The sequence below is a fragment of the Camponotus floridanus genome, unplaced genomic scaffold (assembly GCF_003227725.1).
Source record: "Camponotus floridanus strain SB8 unplaced genomic scaffold, Cflo_v7.5 scaffold109, whole genome shotgun sequence".
Classification (NCBI taxonomy): domain Eukaryota; kingdom Metazoa; phylum Arthropoda; class Insecta; order Hymenoptera; family Formicidae; genus Camponotus; species Camponotus floridanus.
Window position 1 is genome coordinate 438,798 of NW_020229225.1, and position 15,937 is coordinate 454,734.

At 29.4% G+C, this 15,937-nt stretch overlaps 1 protein-coding gene across 2 annotated transcripts in view; it reads left to right on the forward strand.

Moving 5' to 3' along the window:
* Nucleotides 1-1,035: 1,035 nt before the first annotated feature.
* LOC105247808 (matrix metalloproteinase-2-like) overlaps nucleotides 1,036-15,937 on the forward strand; it is a 166,702-nt gene continuing 151,800 nt past the window's right edge. Inside the window, exons 1-2 of one of the 2 annotated variants that reach the window (XM_025412632.1) lie at nucleotides 1,036-1,110; nucleotides 1,661-2,399. The gene's annotated coding sequence lies outside the window, so the exon portion shown is untranslated. Of the gene's footprint in view, nucleotides 1,111-1,660; nucleotides 2,400-9,635; nucleotides 9,840-15,937 lie in introns of those variants that run through there. The other variant, XM_025412630.1, reaches the window with a different exon arrangement.

Here is a 15,937-nt window from a genome sequence, read left to right on the forward strand (position 1 = left end):
CTTTCAATATTTATTTCTTAATAAATAAAACATTAAATATAAATTATCAATTATATTAATAATTTATATTTAATATTTACTAATAAATAAACATTAAATATTAATTATTACTTATATTAATAATTAATTATTTATAATTTAAAATTGTAATTAATAAATAAATATTAAATGTTAAAATTATAATTAATAATTTCCAAATGTATAAAAAATAATTTCTAATTATTCTTATTTTCTCGAAGATGTCTTAAATATTTCTTTGCGGGCTCACAAAATATATGTATATGATAGATTGAAAAATACATACGTATATCTCATATGATATAATTATATATCCCACGATAAATGTCGTCTAATTATGTTAACATTGACGCGCCGAAATATTTCTCCGCGCGTTACATCGATCAATGTCAAGTAACGAAAGGAATGCGCGGTAAAAACAGAACCATTTTTTGCTCAACAATGTCAACAATGTGCTGCTTACCAAGCTACGAAACTCGTTTAATTCAATTCATACGCTCTTCTCGTTAACATCTCGTCCTCCGGAAATTCCTCTTATCCTAAACGTAATATAAATGTAGACTGCGCGTCGTGTGAATAAGTGTCGCGTCTTGAATAAGTGTGTTTAAAGATAGAAAGGACGTTTCTCTCGACCAACGGGTTAGTTCTTCTCTTTCCAGCGTAAGAGAGATAAAAGATAAGTCCTCTTTCCAATATCTACAACAGAGGTCTCTCGCGATTAAGATAGCGAGTGCGCTATCTGCATTTATCGCATCTATGCTTTTCAGAGGACACTTTATTTTCAAACTTCACATTGAGCATCGAATAACAGCTGCTATTACTCTGTTTATTATCCTGCGAGCCTCAAATGCATTCCTCCACATTTCACTCAACGATCTTTATTCAAGTAAATAGTGAAAGGTCTTTTGATGCAGAAATCTTCGCAATCCGGATTCCGCAAGGTTTAAATCTGCAGTCATATTCACGTGACGCGTTATCCCTGGCTAGTCGATAAAGGAGAACTCTGCTTTATCGACGTCATCGTCTTCAAATTCTCAGTAACAGTCCAGTGTACGGTCGACTCGCGAGCATTTCATCTTGACGCTGTTTAGTGTGAGTAGTTTTTCAGTTAATATTCGCTTAAACGTTTTGCACGTTAAATATAAACTCGATACACTAGCTGCTTTCGTTATATTGCCTGTCACAAGCGTTTTTAAGACTTCAAAATCAATATTTCTAAATCGCCAATCATTCGCGTGTCGCCAAATCATGATGGCGTTGTTAGTTGCTGTAACGAGAATAATTTCAGAGAGGTATCCCCACAGCATTGCATATCTAGAAAACATTCAAAGGATATCCCGAAAATATCTTTCTCCGAAAGGTATCTTAAGATATCTTGTAGATATCTAATGCATTAATAAACTCGATAAAAATTATTCAGCAAAAGTTACTAGGTACTTTACTTAATACATACATTATTATTACGTTATGCAAGAATATATCACTTTATATGTGTCTTACATGTACTATCTTTATTGAAAAATTATTATTAAAAATTATCCCTTTTTATTATTAAAATTATTATAAAATTATAAAATTTTTATTAAAAATTATTATTCTATTATTATTAAAAAATTATTATCCTTTTTACTTTCTTTTTCAGGATTCCGGGCGGTGAACCCGGATTCGCGCCAAGCGGCCATGATGACGTAATCAAGTCGCCGTCGGCGCGATGGTCGTAGCCGCGCCGCGCGCATGCGCCCCGCGCGCGAGTCCGTAACCGGCGCGCCGCGTCGCATTTGGATTTGCAGCCGGCGCAGTTGCATCGAATTCCGCGTTTCCCGCGAGTTCTCGTCGCGACTCTCTCCGTCTGATACTGTGCGTGGTCGTCGAACGATTTCGCGGGTGGCGAGAGAAAGTCGATGATCGATCGTGTTCGCGATCGCGATCAAGTGTTCGAAGTGCTACGAGAAGCTACGAGAGTTTCTCGACGCGTTCGTTTCGCGAAGTATTTTCGTCGTCGTGTCTCGCGAATGCGAATCTTCATCGCCGAAGAATTAATAACGCGAAAAACAGCAGGGTCGATGAACCATCGTTTTATTATATCGTTAGGAATGCGATACGTGAAGACCGCCATGTTTGCGTCGCGAAATTCGGATCGCGGCGGAAATAGTCATCGCCGTGGTTCCCGCGCTTCCCGTCGACGATGAATCGCGCATTATGGCGGAAATGATCGCGAGTGTCGCGTGAAGAGAGTCTCGCGTTTCGCGAAATAATTCTTCTCGTGGTGATTGAAGAATATAATCAACTGCGTCGCCCTTGACAAGAAAAAGGACAACGTATTTACATTAAGATACTTTGATGGGACGATTCACGGTGCTCCGACAGCAGTACAACGATCGGTGAGTAAATTTGTCGAATTCTTTTCTTTCGAGAGATTTCTTTTCTTTTATTTTGAGAGAAATTTTTTTTTGAAAGAAATATTATTGGAAATTATTCATTTGTAATTACATTTGAAAATATGGACGAATAATTTTATTATTAAGTAAACAAAGTTTCTTGATTAATTTACGTAAAATATTTTCTTAAGAAAAATAGTCATTTTGAGTTACATTTAAATAGATGAATTTTCTGCGATTTTATGCAATTAAAATCATTAAAAATAAAATTTTTCTTCGCTTTATTTCAAGAAAGTACTTAAGTAGAATCTCTAAAACCTAAACAAAGCTTATTTGAAATAGAGAAATTATTTAATAAAGCATTTTATTAAAAGTAACAAGAAGAAAAAAATAATAATTTTCAATAAAATTTCTTTAGAAATAGAATCGGTATCAATATCTCTTATTCAAACATATAGTACATATTACGTATAATACATAGTATTAAATAATACACATGTCTTATTAAACTAAATAAAATTATAAAAAATTCATAAAGTTTTTATTATTATAAAGTTTATAATATTATTACAAACTTATAAAATTTTTATAATTTTATTTAGTTTAATAAAATATATGTATCATCTTATTTAAAATTTATATTTTATATATGTATAACGCGCGAGATATTTTTAATATAAGAATACTGTAAAAATTAATTAAATATTGATTAAATTATCGATTAAATAATTAGAATTTTATTCAACTATAAGAAAAAAAAATCGTGCGCAACTTTTTTAAAGGAAAATTAAATTTTAGATTGATTAAAATAAAATGAAATGTTGCATTGGTTTATGGATATGAATTATAAAAACAAAAATACTTTTATTCAAGAAATTTCTTTGATTTCAAATTAATATATTTTGCTTTACTTTAAAAATTGTCATTGACGCAAAATTTTTGCGAAATTATAATCTATTCTTTTAATTATCTATTCCTTTTTTTCGTTCCATGATTTAAAATTTACAACTAGAATCGATCGTTTGGGACGTTTATGACCTCGTAATTCTCGATATATCGCTAAATTACCTTTTTTCATGAGGCGTTATATTTTCCGGGAAATAGATTGCATTTCGATAATTTCCTTCACTAAATCAAATTAATGTCTTCATGTACTATATAAACGTGTAACATACATTAATGTATATATTCATAATTAATGATAACATTAGAGTTATAGAGCATTGATGGCAAATATTACATTTCGCATATGTACGGATTAAACGATTGTATCAGTTTCATTGTAAAGCTATCGAAATGAAATTATCATTTATGATTCGTTTCGCGATTTATCAAACAAAATATTGTTTAATTATCTATTTATTTCTCTAGTTTTATTGTAATTGTATTATGATGTTTACAAATAGATAATTCGAATTTATAGGTAATTACAAGTCGTGTGAGTTTTTTATGCTTAGAGAAACGATTTCGGAAGCATTATCGTTTATTGCCGTTGCACAATATTTAATATATTAAATATACAATAAAAATTATAAAAAATAATTATTTATTATTTATTAGTTATCGCAATTAAATATGCAAGTAAGAAAAAGAATAGATTATCTAACAATATCTTAATCATTTTATTAGCTCTATTTAATATGCATAACTCTGAGAGAGATACAGATCTCTCCCTCTCTCTATCTCTCTCTCAAATTAACTTGAATAATCTGAAATTTACATCCGCTAATTTTTCCATCACCATTGAAATTCGTTCAGGGTCGGCCACATTTAATTGGCAAAAAAGGCGATTGACCCTTGACAGAAGTTCACCACCCTTCAGAACAATCAGCAACTTCCGGTGTGTCGGGCCTGCCTACTTGTGAATCACTTTGATATTTCTGTGTGTATCAATGTTTTTATCCGTCTGCTTTAATTAATACATTCATAAGGCGATGCCTTTTTTTTACCGCGCTATTCGTCATTGTTCGTGAAGGCGGTTGCTGTTCGTCTGACCTATTCATTATCTCCTCCTCTTTTCCCTTTATCGAGCGGCATTTTAATGGTATGTCATTTGACATTTTACGATTTAGCTATCTCGAACAGCCGCACGGAATTATATTTCGCAAATAGAGAGACATTCATTATATTATACATAAATTACAAATGCATAATATGTAATAATAGACATTTGCTTCAAAATTGGAAATTGCAACTGATGAAAGAATCTGTTTCATTATGCTAATATTAAAAAAATTGTTAATTTTAAACTATTTTGAAATTTTTATCTTACTTTAATATAAAGTCTAGAATTAAAATAATTAAAAGTGATAGAAAAGAATAAAGAAATTTATATTATAATTTATTTTTTTTAATTAAGAATTTTATATATATTTTGCTTTTTTATATTAAATTAATAATAATATTAATAATAAATTTAATTAAATTAATTATTTAATTAATAATAAATTTTATATTAAATTTATAAAATAGATTAAAAATAAGTAAAAAATATAACAGAGAGATAAAATAAAACACTAGATTAATCTCTAAATAAATTAAAAGAATAGACGTGATGGGAAATTAATCTTGCAGGAAGCGCTTTTTGATTCCGTTTTACTATTGAAAAATATAGATAAAAGGGTTAAATTTAGGTTTTACTATTTCGCGAGAGTCAGTGTCGTGCCGATTGTCGCGGCACCCTATTGGAGAGGAACAGGAGGGCATATCCACTTCCGGCGCAGCACCCACACGTCTTGGGCAGGATGAATCCGTCGCGGGGCTTATCTTGCAACGTGTACTCTTATCTCGCGGGAAGCGGCTGGTCGTTGGCCCACACATTGCCCGTTGATTTAACCGTCCTATTCATCGCACGCTGTTGTACATACATACGTTTGTTGATGATGGGTTTTAAAAGCGTTTCGGGCTTGACGCGCTTTGTATACATAATTAATTGGCCGATATCATCGGGCGGTTATCAGGCGACCGCAGCCTCACGTAACTCGCCTTTCGGATAGTCTCATCCCTCAAGATCGCTTCTTCGCACCCGATACAAGTCTCATGAATTTTAGAGTCTCATCTTCATCTTCTTGAGGATATTAATCTAACATATGTATCATTTGTTATTATCGGATTCAAATATCGTGACTTTCTGATGTTGTTAATTATTGTTTGGTGATTAATATGATTATTCAAGTTGACTATAATTAAATTAATTAATTAATTACATGTCGTGATTGCATTGGTAAAGGTGTTTGATATTCATAGTAATATAAAAAATATATTGTAGAGGCTTTCTCTCTAGGCTAATAAATTCTTTATTTACATTCCATACAGCACATATTAATAATATTGCTGCAATATTATGGGCTGTATAGGATGAAGGAATTTGTAATAAAAATATAAATTATATAATAGTATATAATGAAGAAATATTTTATGATAAAATATAATACAATAACTTTATTATTATTGAACAAAAGATAATTATTTGCATTAGTAATCATGATATAGATTGAATTATCGTGTAATATTTGTAATGTATCATTTTCATTCTTTATTCATATATACATATATCGAGCGATTGAATGATATTTAGAGATGTTTTAAATTTTCTTTTTAAATTTTTGCGGTAAAAAGGAAATTTAAAAAATTCGAAAAAAAAAACATTTTAATACTTTCGAGGATATATATTTTAATAATTATACATTCGTCAATATATATCTTCTACAATAATAAAAGATCTAGATTACTTCGAGTGCACGCTTTAATTAATATGCCATGTAAAATTGATAATTTCATCTTGTAGTTATCTTACTATACCCAATTGTATCGATTGAGAAGGGGAAGGAAGGAGGACAGGATAAGATGTCCTATGTGTACCATTAATGGGAGGGTCAGGTGCATTCGATGCTTGTTTGTTGTTGAATTCACGCAACCCACAAATCCCTTGAAAGATACACACACACACACACATTTTGGGCGCATATACACATACATATATGTTACGCGTAGTATACGACAGGATTACGGAAAATGTCGCGACGTATGATATTAAATTTAACCTCGTGCTATTCACGTGCTAGGTGTGCTCTCAAGCATTTCCATTTATTTACATCGCAATTACTTTTGCTGCACTCGACCGTACGCAAGAGATTTTCTTGGTTTTCTTTGAACTTTGAGAGAGAGAGAGAGAAAAAGAGAGATATCTTTCACGTTTTAGTGTGTCTTTCGAGTTTTTTTTTATGTTGAAAAGGCTATCACAAAATATGATGTAAAATCTTTGCTGTAAAACTTGCCCGCTAAAACTTAAAATTAAGTAATAAAAAATAAAATAAAAAAATATAATAAAAAATATAAAAAAAGTATAAATATACGACAATGTAAAAAATAAAAATTTATGGAACAGAAGAATTAAAGAAATGAATGGATAATAAAGAAAATAAAAATAATCTATGTGAAAAAGAAATTTGCTTATTGACAGTTTTAAGTTGATTCTAATATATATAACGACTCTATTTTTTTGCTTTCAAAATAGATAAATATATATGTATCAGGCTATTGTAAAAGAAAGAATATAAATAGAAAGTTTAAAAAGACACGAGTCGCATTTGAAAAGTGGACAAACTCAATAATGGAACAGAAAGATAAACCTGATAGAAGGAAAGAGACAGAGTTCGAAGGAAAGAGACAGAGTTCGAAGGAAAGAGCTCCACCTTCAGTTGCATCTGCATTTTTATTCACATCAGACTTATTTTTTCCCGTCGACCTTAAATTTTCTGGACGATGTCACGCTGTGAGGCGCTTTGTTCAGTCTCATCAGGCGACACGACGAATAATCGCTCGGTCACAAGGAGGACACGTAATTCTCTATTTGCATTTCCACGATCGTCCATTTTAGTAGCATCGATTCTCGCGTGTTACGGAAGAGAACATCGTTTATCTTGTCAATTTAACAAATCGCTCTTACCATTTTCGAGTGCACCGTGTGATTCCGGGCGGTACATATGTGTCACCCGCATACCCGGTTCGCCAACGCGCGAGGACGGGCTCTCTGTTTGAGTGGGTGTACGAGAAAGACAGGGAAGATGGGGGACATTAGTGCACCCTGGATTTTTTATCTTTTTATTTTTTTATCTTTTTAATTTATATAATATTATGTACGCACACACACACATTTTAAAATAAAAATAATTTATATTGATATACAATAATATTGCTAATAATTTTTTTAGTTTCTTGACAAAAAAATAAAATTGAAAATTTACTATTTTGGATTTCAGAAATTAATTATTATCGATTTATTATATATCGAAATTATAATGTAATTTGAATATAAAAATACAAGATAAAAAGTGGGAAAGAAAGATTGTTTCAAAATATTAATGTATCTAAAATGATAGGAAAAATAAATTAAATGAGGCTAAGAGAAGAATAAAGTTTTTGATTAATAGTTCTATGTAATTTTACGAGAGAAATTTTTCGGAAAACAAAAGAACGACAAATAAGTCTGCTCTATTACTTTGCTCTTTCAGTTCCGATATTCTGCTCTTTTTATCTTTTTTTTTAATTACGTAGAAAGCATGTATTTTCATGTCGGTTAAGATTACTATCGCAATTACTAGACTATAGAAACTTTGGACTTATTCAAATGTTTTCTTCTGTATTTTTCGCGCGATAAAGAAGGACGACGCGGAAAAAAAGAACGAAAATTCTTGAATGCACGCCAAGAGAGATACATGTACGTGGGTGACTTTTATTCGTACGTGCTTTTCTTTGAATTTGATTAATTTTGATAATATTAGCACTCAACCTAGATTTCGTATTCACCAAAGCCGCAATTGTTTTCAAAGGCTATGGAGACTCGTTGAAAAACCATTCAATCTTTGTAGCGTCATTAGTCTCTTTTTTGTATGAGTTTGGTAATTATACATGATGTTCCAGATTCGCCATTTTTCATACAGCTATAATCTCCTCGACACATTTAGCGTTGCTTTTTCTGATTGCTTGATTTTCAATATTAAATTTCTGAATAAAATTAAAGTTTTTAAAGGCATTTGAATTTCCATGATAAAGGAATTTATTGTGCATATTGTAAATTTATTGTACGTTTCATTTTTGTTAGCTTAATTGAACTTAGATTAAAAGGCAAGTAGATGAGTCTGAGATACTATGCATATATAAATTATATGCATATAAATTAACTGCATAACTTTGGCTTCTCAAGATCTAACATCTTTAAGCATTAAATAAAAATGTTGCTTTTAAAATTTCATGTTTTTATTATCTTTATCAAGTATTGGTTTCATTTTTGCTAATTGTAATTAAAATATTCTTATTCAAATCGCTATCATAAAAATTCCTAGAAATTCATCAATAGAAATTTCATAGAAATTTTATTTACTCTAAAAATTCTCATGATAAACATAAATGACTAATTCAATAAATTAAGCAAATCATAAATTATAAATATAGTAAAATTTGAAAATATCTTAAAATTAAAGTTTAATAAATGTATATAAATAAAATTAATCTTTCTTGTCTGTTTATCATGCAATAATAAGTATGACAGTAATATGTAATAATATAAATGCACAATAATAAATGATAATAATATGTAATAATATAAATTTAATAATAACAATACAGTGCACAAAATTGATAATTACAATGTCAAAATACATAAAAATAAATAACGGTTGGATTATTATATTTCACACAAATCTATTAGAGATAATCTGTTACAAAATAAGTGAAGCGAATAAATATATATAATAATTACTCAAAAATTATTATAAATCTTCTTTAATGATTTTTAATTTAGTTTTTTCCTAAAATAATTATGTTTCACATACTTGAAATAATTACATTAAATATATTAAATAAATATAAAATAAATTATTTAGTCTTTTGGAAAATGCAAAATGAATTAATTACTCGCGACGATCAAGAATCGAAGTTCATATTTATACGTTTGGTCCAGCAGCCTCTATAAAGTAATATGGAGATAAAGAGAAATGGATTTTTAAATTCATCTTCGGCAGAAGGACTTTCTTCTTCTCTCTTTCTTTCATTTTTTCTTCTCTCTCTTTCTCTCTCAGTCTCTCCCTCTCTCTCTCTCACTCTCTCCCTCTCTCTCTCTCCTTTTCTCATTTGGTCAACTGCTAGCGGGACGAAGATAGATTCTGGGAGTGGGAGGGCAATGGGGAGAGGGACCATAGAGTGGGCCCTCGAAGGAGTCGGGCGTCAGTCGCGCGGCACGCGGCGCACTGTTCGCACGTGGGTGTTACTCTCTCTCTCTTTCTTTCTCTCTTCCTCTCTCTTTCTCTCTCTTTCGTCGAAAAGGGTGCGCAAGTGTATATTCGCGACCCTCCTGGGATTAACGCGATTGACCTCGCCGCCGAGAACAGGAAATGACGTCGTCGTCGCGGAGATGATAGCGCGAATCTCACCGTTTGCAGCATTGTACGTCTTCGAGCTTTGTCCGAAACGATTTCCCCGATGCAATTGCAACGTCGTTGTATCATTGTCGAAGTTGTGCAGAGTGTGCAGGATAGTCATTCTAGTACCGACATACAGAGATCAGTATGACGATTCAGCAGCGAAGAGCCCGATTATTTAACATAGTGCTTATTTTGATTATTACATCGAAAAATTGTTTTTTTTATTCAGTGTAAATTAAAAATATAAATTAATTGGATTATATAATTAACTTTTTAATGTTTACATGATCGTAAGATACTTCAATAATTTTGCAAAAACAACAACAAATATATAATATTTGTACAATAATTAATACAATTATTTCAATTGTACATTGATAAACAAATGTTTGGATTTTATAAATAAATAAACTTTTCGTCAAGAAAAAGGAATCTTTGACGGGAATAAATGTTGCTTTTGCATTGGGATCACAAATGATGATTATGAGAAATAAATAATTCGTGCGCTTGTGTACATATGTATGTGCATGGCTATGTAAATGCATGGGAGAGGGGGAAGAGCGGATATATGCTGAATTTTTTGTGCCCGACATCAATGTGTTTGTGCAAATGAAAGCATATGATATTCAAATATAAGATCAATTTTTGTTCGAAATGGACGAATAGACATGTTACATATCCTGCCATGTCATGTTTTTAAATCGCTAAACAAAAACCGAATTTAACTTTTACAAAGCGAAAATAGTTTGTTGATAAAAAGAGTTCGGCCTTTGTTAGTACTCTAAAAAATTTGATAACATAATTTTTGAACGTGAAATAAAATTTTATAAAATTTAGAAGCCCCGTAAAAAATAGTAAATAGAAATTTGTTTCACAAATTGAAAATAATGTAATAAAATAAAAACGGGAAAAGTATATATACATAATTTATTTTTATAAATTTATCTATTTTGTATGATAAAATTATCCTGATGGGAAAGATACATATATGTGTAGCTGTATGATGTGTCTGTGTGTGTGTATATCAAAGAATCGATAATTATAAATGAAAAGCATAAACTTGGTTAATTTTTATAGATTCGAGTAAAGTGTAAAATTTTGTTTTGTATTTAATTTTAAATCTGTATAATTACTTTCTGCTTTAATGGAATTTCGAATTTAAACGTTATTTTAAAGATATAGCGTGATTAATTAAAAATTTGCACAGAAGAATCGGAAATTTTATTGTCGAATTATTATTTAGTGAAATCAGTTTTATCGAATCAAGTAATAAATAATCTTTTAATAAATATTCAAGTAATAAATAAAATTTTATTCTCTAAGTTACATCTATAAATAATCGAATAATTAATTTTAATGCGTAATGTGTGTATGTGTCGCGAGAAATTAATTGAAACATTTATCTTATCGAATGATAAATTTCTTTTTTTATAATCAATAAAGTTATGTTGTAACAGTATCTTCAATATGGCGCTTACGCACGAATCATCATAGATCAAATTAGATAGAGCAATTAGCATATCGGGTGAATTATTTATATTAGTGTACGTTGTGAAAAATTCTCTGATGAAGAGTGTTGACCAGGTTTATACGCTGTAAGAGGCACGCAATATATTTTACGATCTATGTTCAAGGAACGAATGCATCTTTAATACAGGCAAATAAATAGCCTAGTAGGAATACTGACGATCTATACTGTATTGCAGCTTTTCAGACCATTTCCCTGCAGAGTGGGGATAAGCATATTTGATCCCTTTTTTGATTTCTTTATGGATAAAAATATATATAAAAGAAAATTATATAAGAAAATGAAATACAAAACAAATAAAATTAGACAAATATTATTTTAAAAAATTTAAATAAGTATTTAAATGTGAAATTGATTATATATATATATATATATATATATATATATATATATATATATACATATATATAAGGAAAATATAAAACAAATAAAAATCAGATAAAGATTATTCAAAATTTAAATAAATATTTAATATGAAAATGATATGCATATATTGTGAAATTAAAGTATATATTTATGCTATTTGCTATAAAGTATATAATTTCTTCTATGTATTATATTTACATTTTATTTGAAAAACAATATAGATCTCTGATGAAGGAGAAAAAATTAACTTACTAATTATCTCGCAATTTTGCAAAAATATACAGATAATATAATATAATTTGTCTAGAAGTTGTTTTTTACTTTATCAATATTATTCTTTAAGAGAAATATATCTATAAACAAATCATTATAAACTACTAGATGCGAGGATGAAAATAAAGAAGAGATGCTTTTGCAGTACAGAAAATGTTTTTTACTTTATTAATATTATTCTTTAGAGAAGTATATCTATAAACAAATCATTATAAACTACTAGATGCGAGGATGAAAATAAAGAAGAGACGCTTTTGCAGTACAGAAAATATCTATACAATGACATTTATATGGTCATCCCTTTCTCTTCCAGTTTTTCTTTTTTCGTTTTTTTCAATTTTTTTTCCGGAAATGCAAAAGATTTCAGATATGCAAAAAAATATGCATAGATTTTTCGGATATATAAGTGACATATGAGAGTAAATCTAAAAAAAGAGTATGTTGATTGGATTTTGAAGAATAACATAATTTGCTCGATTACTAGATTACATTTTCTACCGTATTTTGAAATTGTTTCGTTTATCGATTTTTAAATGTTTGTTATAAAAAGATTAATACGGTTTTTCCACAGTATGCGGAAAAAACAGTTCAGCGTTCTTCAAATAATGACTAAACGATATGCAACTTGATAAGAAATTATAACATTTTTAAATATTTCCTTGTTTCTACTTATTTTACGCATGTGTAACACTTTGCACTGGATTTTGCCCCATGATTATGCTTTTTTTATCGCGTTCACTCTTGTGTTGCGGTTGCACGTAGTCAAATAATTAACCATTATTTTTTTACACAGAAAACGACACGGAGACACCATTTCATATTAAATATCGTAATTTCATATGGAACTGTTCCCTTGCAATGAACCGTTTTTTTCTTAATTCGCCTCAATAATTGCGTCTCTTAAATATAATTTAGTTCTTTATTTTATTTTCTGTTTTGTGCAAAATAAAGTTTTATAATAAAATGTGATTAAATTGAATAGATATGTGTCATATTATTATTATCTTTAATTTAAATAGAGAGAGATATCTATTATATATAATAATAATTATTTTTAACTTAAATTATGAAAGAAATTTTAAAGAAGAGTAATTTATTTGAGAATTTACACACACACACACACACACACACACACACATATACATATATATATACATATATATACATATATATACATACATACATATATATATATATATATATATATATATATATATATATAAAATTATTATTTAATTTTATACATTAAGTTTTCGTTTTATTTTCTTATTTTAATATTTCATTTAGTGTAATTTTTTTCTTTGCTACTTAAAGCACTTTTAAAAAATATTCTTTTTTTTCTGTGTAAAGTCAAAAAAAGTTTTTGCAATGTTGTTTTATGACAATTTGTGGGATTTTGTGTGACATCACAATATTAAAGCGCGAATCTAGATTTAAATTGGAAGACTACTCAAATAAAAGTATTGCTAGCTCTTTAGGGTCTTCGACCGATTCTTTCTCCTTGAATCAGCGGTCTTTTATCTGTTGTGTTTACTACGGAAAGAAAGAAAGACACGCATGTCATTGCCCTGATAGTGAGATTGCGCACTTCACTCGATTGCTTCACCTGCACTTTTTTTATTAATATTTTTGGAAAGTTCGTTCAACTGAAATTATCATCAGTTTTCTAATTAAAGAGGAATATTAAATTTTGTAAATTAATTTTCCAGGTTTTTGAATTTTAAGTAAAGAAAAGAGGGAACGAAAGAAAAAGAGCCATAAAACACCATTATTGCCCATTCGCGCGAATATTTTCTGAATTGGAAATTTTCTCTTCTCTGTTTTCATGTTTCGTAGTTTATGATCTTTTATTTATAGATATATTTTGGAAGAATCTCTCAAAATTTTTAATCAAGTTTTAATCAATTTCTTTTTAATGGAAAAAATAGAAATTTTTAGAATTTTATCTTTATACTATTTTTAAAAGATAAGGGAGAGAAGTAGAAAAATAGGAAAAAAAAATATATATATATATATTTTATATATACCTTCTTGAAAATTTAGTTTCGAGAGAGATTCTCAAACAATCTGTGTGATCATGATTATATTTAAAAATTGAATTCAACTAGAATTCGTTTGTTCTATCGAGATATCGATTCGTGAGGACGAGAAAAATCGTTGTTAAGAATGAAAACGCGAGATGAAAATACCGTGTATGTCGCAGGCGGACAAGCAACCATGCGGCAAAGAATGCCGGTGATTATCGAGACACGAGACAAAACGAGGTCAGCTCGTTCGCGTTGGCACGTACCCCGGCGATAACGATCCTCTCGTTCTTTCGGTCCCGCATGTTGATCTTCTTCCGGTTTCCGGTTGCGCCAACCCGATCGGCTTCCCATTATCTCATGTCCTCGTTCCCGTCAGTTTTCCAACCATCGGATGATGACGATCATTCCGCTTCGATTGCGATCTTTTGCGACCCAACCGGCCGATCGGCGGTGGCCTTCTCGTTTTCATGTCTTTCATAAAAATTGTGAACCTTCGCGATTTAATACACTAACGATCTTTTTATTACATAGTTTATTGTATGAATAAGAAACATGAGCATTAGATCGTGAACATGAGCATCGAGATAATTTTATATTTAATTTCATATATATTTATTATAATATATTTATAATATAATATATTATTATAATATATTTTTAATAATTTTTTAATATCAAGAAGTCTCTCTCTCTCTCTCTCTCTCTCTATATATATATATATATATACATACATACACACACACACACACACACACACACACACACACACACACACACACACACACACACACACACACACACATATATATATATATATATATATATACAAAATCAAAATGACATTATTATTATTAAATATATATACATATTAAGATTAAGTTTAAGTAATCGATAAAAATGGTAAAATCACATAAAATATTTTTCAAAAATTTTAAATAGTTTTAATAATTTTTAGAGTATTACATATTTTACATATAATATATATATTCGTATATACTGATTTTATTAAATTTGCAATAATTAGAAAAAAATAAGTGAATTAATTAATCAGGTTTTTTTGACATTTTTATCTCTGCTTTAATTGACAAAATTCTTATTGCTTCTTTAAGCCTTAAATGTGAGTAAGATGAAATGGACCGAATGAAATTCTCGTCAGACACGCGCACAACTTTATCCGGCGTGAGACAAGATTTAATTATGTTTTCCTGAATTCTATTATCTACTTCCGACCGTCTGTTTAATATTCTCCTGAGAACTTATTCAGTTTATCCTTGAATACGGTATAAGGTTTCGTACTTCTACGTCAATTTCGAAAACACGTGCGCGTGTGTTTCCTCAATAATAGAATAGAGAAGCAACTCTTTCTTCTCTCTTTTCTTTTCTTTTACTGAAACATTACGTACTGTGTGCATGTGTTACGTTACTTATTCGGATTATATCATAGATTTAATATTATTCGATAATTTAATAAATTATTCGATAAATTTACATTGAATTAAAATTACATTGAATTTAGTAGACTCTGTTTTCCTCCCATATAATTTTCTGACTTTTAATATTAATGAGTCTTAATAACTACCAATCAATGTAAAAAAAATAATAAAAGAGAAGACTGAGGATCGTAGGATGTTAAAATGTAATGAAAAATAAAAAATAAATCCAAGACAGAAAGATTATATATTCATTAATTGATTGGATGGAAAAAGCACTTATCTAGTCATAGCAATAATTCAAATGTACAATACCGACAAAAAAAAAGTCAATATGTGTATTAATATTTTGTTTTGTATTGAAAGTCATTTGCTGTATTTATCTTTATTGTATTTATATAAATGTATTTATATTTATATTTCTTTTGATTTGTTTATATTCCGTTGGATCAAAGTTTGATTGAAATGTTTTGTGTTTATTTATAAGTTAAACAAG